At 37.5% G+C, this 8,850-nt stretch overlaps 2 protein-coding genes across 2 annotated transcripts in view; one reads left to right on the top strand and one right to left on the bottom strand.

The window, feature by feature from the left end:
• The window catches only part of cdkn1bb (cyclin dependent kinase inhibitor 1Bb), a 4,238-nt gene extending 1,952 nt beyond the window's left edge, over window positions 1–2,286 (top strand). The window contains exon 3 of the mRNA XM_060887135.1: window positions 1,209–2,286. The gene's annotated coding sequence lies outside the window, so the exon portion shown is untranslated. The remainder of the gene's footprint in view (window positions 1–1,208) is intronic.
• Window positions 2,287–4,232: 1,946 nt separating this feature from the next.
• The window catches only part of kcnq1.2 (potassium voltage-gated channel, KQT-like subfamily, member 1.2), a 140,359-nt gene continuing 135,741 nt past the window's right edge, over window positions 4,233–8,850 (bottom strand). The window contains exon 21 of the mRNA XM_060886275.1: window positions 4,233–4,354. The gene's annotated coding sequence lies outside the window, so the exon portion shown is untranslated. The remainder of the gene's footprint in view (window positions 4,355–8,850) is intronic.

The raw sequence follows: 8,850 nt of genomic DNA, 5'->3' as shown, positions 1-8,850 counted from the left end.
TTATACTTGTATGTACTTATTTATTTGGTCTATTTATTTATTTATTCATTCATTCATTCATTCATTTATTTACTTATTTTAAATGCTTTGAAAAGAATGTGTAAAAGCAGAATGCTCTGTGGTGAAGCAAGGGGTTAACACTTCCTTTATTACTATTATACTACTACCAGCTATGTCTGTCTGCATCTGTGTCTCTGTCTGTGTCTCTGTCTGTGTCTCTGTCTGTGTCTGTGTGTGCCTCTGTGTCTCTGTCTGCCTCTCTGTCTCTGTCTGTCTGTCCCTGTCTGCCTCTGTGCCTCTGTCTGTGTCTCTGTCTGCCTCTGTGTCTCTGTCTGCACCTCTGTGTCTGTGTCTGTCTGCGTCTCTGTCTCTGTCTGCGTCTCTGTCTGCATCTGCGTCTGTGTCTGTCTCTCGGTGTGCGTCTGTTTCTCTCTCTCTCCTTCTCCCTGTCTGTGCGCTAAATGAGAAGCTGCTTGAAAACAGTGTAGTAACACCTCAGTGTGACCTTCTCAAACATTTACACCCACCAACAAACTACCAACTTGTGCATCCTTTACAGACTTTACCCACACAGCAATAATCATACATCATACAATAATAATGGTCACAAGTGTGTTGAATATAAATGTACAACTAAATATTCATTCATTTAGGTGTGGCACTAAAAAGGCAACTTTTTCAATACATGCTAGTGTGGGATTTTTGTTCCCTTTTTTTTGTACACGGGAAAGATGCATTTTTTTTAAACCTGTGAAATAAACAGCATATAAAGACCAATTACGCATTTGTACTATGTGTATGGGTTATTAGGCTGTGTAGTGGATTGGCTTTGTGATTGCTCATAGTAAGGACTGATGCAACAGTAGACTGTTGTTGACTCAGGAATGATGTCAGTGACTTGGCTGTGAAATGGAATATTTATACAAACTACTGTACAAAGGTTAGGACAGGTTTAAGTAGTAGTGTACATGTAAATCCTTAAGTGTGTGTGTGTGTGTGTAATTTGAGGAAGTGCTAATGTCATTGGTTGGAGTAGTACAATAATGTACTTAACTCAAAAACCTTTCTCTTGTCTCTCTAAATGTCAAGGTATTACTGACTCACACAAATGGCTGTATTTTGGGGAGAACTATATTGTGTACACTGAAGCAACATTTGCCTTGAGATTAACCCATTTCTCGACGCGTGTGCGCCGTTTTCTTTTACAGAGCTGAAGATGTTCTCTCCCTCCTGACGGCTTCAGTGCTTGGCAAACAAAACATTCACGGCGTGAAGAACGATAGGAAAGGAAAAGCTTGTCAGCTCAAATAGCGGGGAGATTGGACAAGCACTGAAACAAACATTGTGGCACTAAAAAAAAAAAAAAAAATCAACTGCCTCAAAAGCAGTCTATGTAGCAGTGTGCAATTAGGTTTAATCTCCTTTTTTGCTCATTCTTATTTTCTTACTACCTGTGTACATATTTTCTTTTTGTATGTAGCACATAATACATATTACTTTTTTTTTTTTTTTTTTTTTTTTTATTTTAAGTCTTGGACTAGGGTGAATTCCAATTGACTGGAAGAGCTGCAATTTAGGGTTTTCTCAAAAAAAAAAAAAAACTAATTCCCAAAATGCTGTTTTTTTTTTTTTTTTTTTTTAAGGCGGTGTACCCGAGATTTTTTTATTTTTTATTTTTTTCTTTCCACTGGATGTCTCTTTGTGTTCCTTTGTGTCACTGAAAACCATCGGAGTGTCCACACACGCTCGGAACAGCTGTGCACACCTACAGTACAGCGCTCGGGTGATACACGGTACATAGATCGGTGTGGTTTCCAGGTCTCTTCAAAAGAAAACCTCATCCAATCAATATACTCTGTAGATAACGCAGAGCTTTATCTAAAATCGCACGCTAAAATCGAAATGATTCTCTTCTATAATTTATGTCTCTGATTCTGATTAGGACAGCTGAGCGATCGAGTTCAGTCAAACCATGTAGCATCAACCAGTATTAACACCACGTGAGGCACTTACTGAAAGACTAAAGTATCCCTCATTTATTCATAAATTATTCTTTAATATGTATCTTGGTGGGGTTTTTTGTGTGTGTGTGTGTGTGTGTGTGAAATCTTCTACTGATGGCCTTTCCTGTTTCGTTTCACGCTGTTCGACACCAGCACTCCCACACATCTAAAGTAATATCAGAAATCTCTCAGCTGTATGCACCTACACTCCCATTTGATTCCGTGGTAAATGATGACAATTTTTATTTATAGAAATAAAGTATAAATTAATATTTCTGCAGAACACACAGCCTGTGTATTTGTTTCAATTTTGAAGTGTACCTGTGTACATAACTTTTGTAAAAACACTGAGAAAATTAAAACTAACTTATTTATGTGGATTTTTTTTTTTTTTTTTTTTATTTCTAAATCTAAAAAACGTTTGGTCATCTAAAGTCCAAAATAGCATTTGAATTATTATTTTTTATTATTATTATTTTTTAATGTTTTAACAAGTTGTTGTGTAAGGTTGCAAACTGAGCCTGTTTTTGTTTTTTAGGGGGGGAGGGGGGATTTGCAGTTTGTGCAGTTTTTTGATACGAGTGGTTGAACAATGTGCTGAAATCAATTAAAAGAATTAAATTATAACGGCTTGGTGAATTTATTATGAGTTGGTTTTTTTTTTTTTTTTTTTTTTTTTTTTGAGTGGCTGCATGGAAAACCTTCATATGGTGAAACTTTAGCTTAAATCTTTTAGATCTGAAAACTTCTAACTTTCTTTTCGGACTCCGCTGACGGACTGTACCGCGACTCCTCTCTAAAATCATTTTGATTTCGATTTTTATTTAATACGTAATAATTACGATTAAATACGTCCACGATCTCTGTCTACTATAGAGCATTTATTCATAACCTGTAGTTTAATAAGCTAAGTAAAGAGGTCCAACCCTTTCAGCAGCCATTCCTTATTTAATTTATATTATATAATATACATAAAAAGTGGCACGGTGGCTTAGTGGTTAGCACGTTCGCCTCACACCACCAGGGTTGGGGGTTCGATTCCCGCCTCCGCCTTGTGTGTGTGGAGTTTGCATGTTCTCCTCGTGCCTTCGGGGTTTCCTCCTTCTAAAGAATGCTAGAAGGATATTTCCAGCTTTCGATACCCTTAAGTCTGAAGGTAAAAACAAAAGAAGGAAAGCTGGCTGAGGTGAGGAGGAGGAGGATACTTTACTATGTGACTGACTGAAGGTCTTGGCATGTGTATACATGCACCCAAGGAGCTATCCAGGTGTTTCTCTCTTCAGACTCAGATCAGGTTACATGGATTCTGTAAACCAGCGCTGATGTAAACAGATCGCTAACATTTACAGTAAGGCAGGAGTGTGAGTCTTTAGCATATAGCTTCCTTCCTCTACAGACTTCCTTTCATTTATCAGCTGTAGAAAAACAAACTTAACCCCTTCTGTGACACCCCAACGCCAAGCAGTAGTTTTTTTTTGGTTAACGCTTTAATTATCACTTTTTTTGGACGCTAAAGAAAAATTATTCTAAAATTGAAAAGACAATATAAAGGATTATAAACTAGTAGTAAATAATATAGAAGATGATATAAGATAATTAGCATTTACAAATAGGATCAAATCATTTTCTTAACTAATGTTATAGAAAATAATTGGAATTTTTTAAAATATAGAGTTGGTGTAAATATAGAGAAATACCGTAGGAAAGACACAGAGAGGACACGATCACCATGAACCATGATTTTATTTCTGAATCAATTTACAACGTTTCCGTACAGTTTTGTACAATTCCAAAAAATGTTGATGAATGTGTATGAAAGCACAATTAGTCTGGATGGAGTTTAAAGCTTTACTTTGCTTTTCTTATAATACTTGTCACATTTCAGCAAAAACAAAAAAACAAAAAAAAAAAAACGACTAATAACCAGCAGAGAACTTTTAATAGATTGTAAACACAATTTATATTTATTTATGAACATCTTATATTGTTTTCCACTGGAATGTTAAAGATTGTGATTTATTTAACTGATTTTGTGAAATCATCATCGTGCATGAAGTATGAAAGCTGGTCCTACTTCGGCAAACAGCAGAGACTAAAAGCTGTAGGTTTGCACTAAAAAAAAAAACCAAAACAACATGACGACACCTGCAACAACCCTTTGAGGGCTCTTAGGGTGCAGGTGCATGACCTTACCCCCAACCCCCACCCCCCACCCCACCTACTCCCTTCCGCTTGCTTTAGAGATGGCCACATTGTTCAGTTGTGTATGGCTTTGTAGCTGAACCATTGTGCGATTGTGTGACTCTGCGCACTGTTGTGTCTGGGTCTCCGAGACGGACAAAAGGCCTCATCTGATAGAGAGAAAGGAAGAGAGAGAACGAGAGAGAGAGAGAGAAAGAGAGAGAGACTGCTGTTATGAAGCATTCACAAGGATTGGGTGAAGAGCCTCGACCATCAATCCACTGAGTGGATGCTCTCTTTTATAGAAAAACAATAGGGGAGTGAAAGTCAACATTTGCATTACATGATTTTTAACCTTCATGTAGCTAAGATCTACCAAGTCACCAAGAACACAAAGAGACAGACCAACAAAGCCTACTCAAATGTACGGCGCAAAGAATTATTAGTATTATTATTTAAATTTGAACATTTGCAAATTGGATTCACTGTTAAGAAATTTAAATATACTATAAAAATTTAAAAACCTCCCAACTATCCCTTAGGTGGCCATCTAGTAATTTCCATGCACATACATCAGCAATATTAACTAGATTTGTAAAGTTCGTCGCAACAAACTTTGATGTTGGCTTTGACGGTGCAAGTATTCGCAAAGGCCTGTGCATAAGGGTCAGTGTTACTTTTGGAGACAAGTGGACAGAAAGATTGTGAAAGCTACTGGACCGCTAGGGTGCCAATACTTTTGGAGGCGAGCGGACATGAGCATGTGACATGATCCGAATACAAGTGAGGCAGTTCCCCTCATTGTGCTGAGTGTTTTGATGTCACATGTCCATGTTGTGCAAATTTTTTATTTTCACGTGACCAAAATACACGTGAGGCAGTTCCCCTCATTGTGCTGTGTTTTGATATGTCACATGTCCATGTTGTGCAAATTTTTGATTTTCACATGACATCATGTGACGTGGGGCACGGTGGCTTAGTGGTTAGCACGTTCGCCTCACACCTCCAGGGTTGGGGGTTCGATTCCCACCTCCGCCTTGTGTGTGTGGAGTTTGTATGTTCTCCCCGTGCCTCGGGGGTTTCCTCCGGGTACTCTGGTTTCCTCCCCCGGTCCAAAGACATGCATGGTAGGTTGATTGGCATCTCTGGAAAAATTGTCTGTAGTGTGTGATTGCGTGAGTGAATGAGAGTGTGTGTGTGCCCTGCGATGGGTTGGCACTCCGTCCAGGGTGTATCCTGCCTTGATGCCCGATGACGCCTGAGATAGGCACAGGCTCCCCGTGACCCGAGGTAGTTCGGATAAGCGGTAGAAAATGAATGAATGAATGAATGAATCATGTGACGTCACGTCACGTGACATGGTCAGAATACACGTGAGGCAGTTCCTCTCATTGTGCTGAATGTTTTGATATGTCACATGTCCATGTTGTGCTAATTTTTGATTTCGCTTATTTTGGGGGCGGGGCTACACAAGACGTCACGTGACGTGAATTTTAGGAATTCCCCATTCAAGTCTATGGGATGTTCGCCCGGAGTAAGGTCCTAAAGAACCTGTCCGAGTTTGGTGTAAATCGCTCGAAAACCTGCCGAGTTATAAACCTCCAAAGTTTATAATGGAAGTCTATGCGAAAAAAGGCCACTTTGAGCTTCCGTACCGGGAATGCTGGAATTCTGATTGCTTAGAAAAGTAATAGCAACCAACTACAGACCAGGATCTATGACATATCCGAATTTGGTGCATGTGGCTCAAAAGCCCTAGGCCGCATTTTTTTTTTTTTTTTTATAAAAAGTTGGCTAAGAAAAATAACTCCAGTAGGAAAACAGAATGTTGGCTTCTACAAAGCCAACATAACAAGTGGTTCATCCTCCACCACTTATAACATTACCAGCATTTAGCAGACACCCTTATCCAGAGCAACTTACATTTTATCTCATTTTTTTTTATACAACTGAGCATTAAGGGCCTTGCTCAGGGGCCCAGCAGTGGCAGTTTGGTGGACGTTGGACTCGAACTCACAACCTTCCGATTGGTAGCCCAACACCTTAACCACTAGGCTACCACATCCCACTCCACACTGCCTCCACACTGTTAAGAAGACTTTCCACAACATTATGAACGTGGCTGATGGAGATTTATTCAGCCAGCCACAAGAGCTTCCTCTTCAACCTTGGAAAACCAAGGTCTTTATGGGCCTTGCATTACGCACTGTACAAAGCGACGACAAACACGTCCTATGTTTCTAAATTTGTGTTAGTTTGGATCGGAAGAATCACGCGCGTGTGTGTGTGTGTGTGTGTGTGATGGTAGGTGTCCACATACATTTGGTCATATAGTATATTATTAAGTGACATACGAATGACTACATAAATACTGTATACTCATATAATTGTTATCGCGCTACACAATTATTTGATAACGAATATATTTGCATTTTTCTACACTGTCTAGCAAATTATGTGACACTACAGTATTACAGTATGATCAAATACGTTATATATAATGTGCAGTTTGACATAAAATTCTGATCGTTTTATCGAATCGTTTGTCTGGAATTATCAGTCTACTGTATTGTTATCGTTTAAACGATTTCTTAATCGTTTTACCTGGAATTGATATCCCATTTGTTTAGATACAACAATAGCATATGCTCATTTGATCCCCTTTTGTGATTTATGTTTTCAATTTTATACCAGATGTTTAAAATTTTGTGGTAAATACGATTTACTTGATTTTTTTCTACACATTGTATTCTTATAGGGGGGCACGGTGGCTTAGTGGTTAGCACGTTCGCCTCACACCTACAGGGTTGGGGGTTCGATTCCCGCCTCCGCCTTGTGTGTGTGGAGTTTGCATGTTCTCCCCGTGCCTCGGGGGTTTCCTCCGGGTACTCCGGTTTCCTCCCCCGGTCCAAAGACATGCATGGTAGGTTGATTGGCATCTCTGGAAAAATTGTCCGTAGTGTGTGATTGCGTGAGTGAATGAGAGTGTGTGTGTGTGTGTTCCCTGCGATGGGTTGGCACTCCGTCCAGGGTGTATCCTGCCTTGATGCCCGATGATGCCTGAGATAGGCACAGGCTCCCCGTGACCCGAGGTAGTTCGGATAAGCGGTAGAAAATGAATGAATGAATGAATTAATATATTCTTACAGGTTAAATAGGTCAATTGCTGATCAACCGGACTTTGCTCATAAATACGATTCGTATATTCGTATTTGTTTAAAGTTTGGCTCGTTTTGCTTATATGTAGATTATATATACTGAACCACACATCATACGATTGAATCAGAAATGCCTGTTTCTAATGATTATAGTCGCCACTCCAGCAGATTTGCAGGCAAGGCCTCATGTACAGTAGTAGCACAACGTACAGCTGATGTGAAGCCATACATGCTTTTTAATTCCAAATAAAACAACAAAAACCTTTTAATATGGTTGATTTGTATGTATGAAGTGGATTATGCAAATGATAAATTATCAATAAATATAAATTATAAATATCAATTCTAATAAAAGACAAAGAAGGACAAAAGACGGAACGCTAGCGTGCTCTTTATGGTCAGATTCCGCCAATAAAATAATAATAATAATAATAATAATAATAACAATAATAATAATAATAATAAAAATAATTATATTATATTATTATTATTATTATTTATTTATTTATTTATTTATCTATTTATTTATTTATTTATTTATTTTTAACCATTAGAATTATTCAATTTATTATTTTCATTTATTTTGTTTAAGATTAAATGAACAACATTGGGGACATGAAAATATCAGAAATTCACTTAATATATGTTAAAAGATTCTTAGCTCAAAATGATTTATTCTGTGAATTACACCCTGATATATAACTGGTATTTTAAATCTATAGCTTTTAGAAATATTATATTAGTCAGTATTATATTAGTTCCTATATTAATTCTTTCCTGTTTGTTCTGTGGATGGCGTTGGGACTTAATTATTTTAAAGTGAAAACTGTTGGGGAAAAAATACAGGGTGAGAACAATGATTAACACCTGATGTGTTCTGCTGGAATTCCATTTCACACATCAGGTGTTAATCATTGTTTAAATTAATCATTGTTTAAATAATCTTAATAAATTTATTGTACTTGTTGAATATATTTGTTTTTTCCTTCTTGTGAATATTACCTATAGTTTTACTGCTGTTTTTCACATTTGATTATGCTTTTTATACTTTTTTTAGAAATAGAAATAAATAAGAATTGAATATAAAGAGCATAATCAAATGTGAAAAACAGCAATAAAACTTTAGGTAATATTCACAAGAAGGAAAAAACAAATATATTCAACGAGTACAATAAATTTATTAAGATTACTTCAGGTTTAGACCAGTTACCAGCTATCTGTCCGTCTCTCTACCAGTCTATCCATCTCTCAAACCAACCTTCTATCCGTCTATCTATGCATCCATTCACTCGGATATCTATCTATCTATCCATTTATTTACCCATTTATCCATCAATATATCCAGCTATCCATCTATCTACCCATCTAGACATCTATTCACCCATCTAGCAATCTATCCATCTATCTGTCTATCCATCCATCCATCCATCCATCCATCCATGCATCCGTATATCCATCCACCCATCCGTATATCCATCCATCCATCTTTCCATCCAACAATCCATCCA

This window comes from Tachysurus vachellii, chromosome 14 (assembly GCF_030014155.1).
Source record: "Tachysurus vachellii isolate PV-2020 chromosome 14, HZAU_Pvac_v1, whole genome shotgun sequence".
Lineage (NCBI taxonomy): Eukaryota > Metazoa > Chordata > Actinopteri > Siluriformes > Bagridae > Tachysurus > Tachysurus vachellii.
The sequence above is the reverse complement of the archived record's forward strand: the minus strand, read 5'-3'. Positions and strand labels throughout refer to the sequence as shown.